Genomic DNA, 1,010 nt, shown 5'->3' on the forward strand with positions numbered 1-1,010 from the left:
TTGTTTATAGGCCACCATGGAACCAAGACATCAATTAACCAACCAAGAAATGTATTAGACATACTCCCAAGTACTTGACCTAATACATTAAATTCCATATCCTGGGTGAATGTACACAGGTAGTTAAATTCATTAGATATAACTTTATGTTTGTTCCTCCTAAGTTTAACACTTATAATCCAATCTCAAATGTCCTTGGGGTCCTGCTGATATAATTAGTCAATATACTAAATTCCAGAGATGTTTATCCTGTTGTCCTGTAAACTTGACTAGAAGTTGAAATTGATCTTTGGGGCCATGCTGGGGTTTAACCTCAGTTAGGGCTCATGTACAAAATAATGGTAGCTGAGAATAGCATCTCTATGGAGGCAGCTGCCCCAGGTGAATGATCTGAAGATTCTTATGCAAGGAAAGGCTAGTTGACAAAGATATAGGAAAAGTTCTCCTTCCATCTTCAAGAAAATCACATTGATATTTCAAGTTTCTTTCTTTTTTTTTTCCCCCTAATTCTGAGCTCAGATCAAGTGTAGAAACTTTCATAGTTATAAAGGTCAGTAGTAAAACCTTTTTTCATTGCTCAGAACTGGATAACCTTTCATATACACACATCCCCCCCGCCAATCTCTTTCATCCATTGACAAGTTCTCAGTTATCCACTGACACACACACACACACCCAGACGGAAACCATTATTGTTTTAAATTACTCTATACTTTTGCTTCTCAGAACTAGAAAAATCATGCATCAGGTAGACTGGAAGATCTGATGCTCAGATTCGTCTGTTTTCATCACTGGTCTACTTCAGTAAGAGCAGATCTCAGTGAAGATATTTCAGTTTTCAAAATAGTTTCCATAGGTCTGCTCAAATGTGTCTCTCTCATAATTCATATCCCTCTTCTTTGAACCATGGCCTACGCTTCACTTAAAACTCTTAGGAAGGTTGTATATTCTACTAGAATTTTAACTTTGTAATACGAACTTTGAGCCTGCTTTTCAGCCATGTCTGTTCA

General features: G+C 37.0%; 2 non-coding genes across 2 annotated transcripts; both read right to left on the reverse strand.

The window, feature by feature from the left end:
• Positions 1-510: 510 nt before the first annotated feature.
• Positions 511-579, reverse strand: LOC131419342 (small nucleolar RNA U2-30). The gene has a single exon (XR_009223196.1). It is a non-coding gene; the product is annotated as a small nucleolar RNA U2-30 (small nucleolar RNA).
• Positions 580-720: 141 nt separating this feature from the next.
• LOC131419343 (small nucleolar RNA U2-19) lies at positions 721-797 on the reverse strand. Its single transcript, XR_009223197.1, has one exon. It is a non-coding gene; the product is annotated as a small nucleolar RNA U2-19 (small nucleolar RNA).
• Positions 798-1,010: the final 213 nt, after the last annotated feature.

The sequence above is a fragment of the Diceros bicornis genome, chromosome 20 (assembly GCF_020826845.1).
Source record: "Diceros bicornis minor isolate mBicDic1 chromosome 20, mDicBic1.mat.cur, whole genome shotgun sequence".
Classification (NCBI taxonomy): Eukaryota; Metazoa; Chordata; class Mammalia; order Perissodactyla; family Rhinocerotidae; genus Diceros; species Diceros bicornis.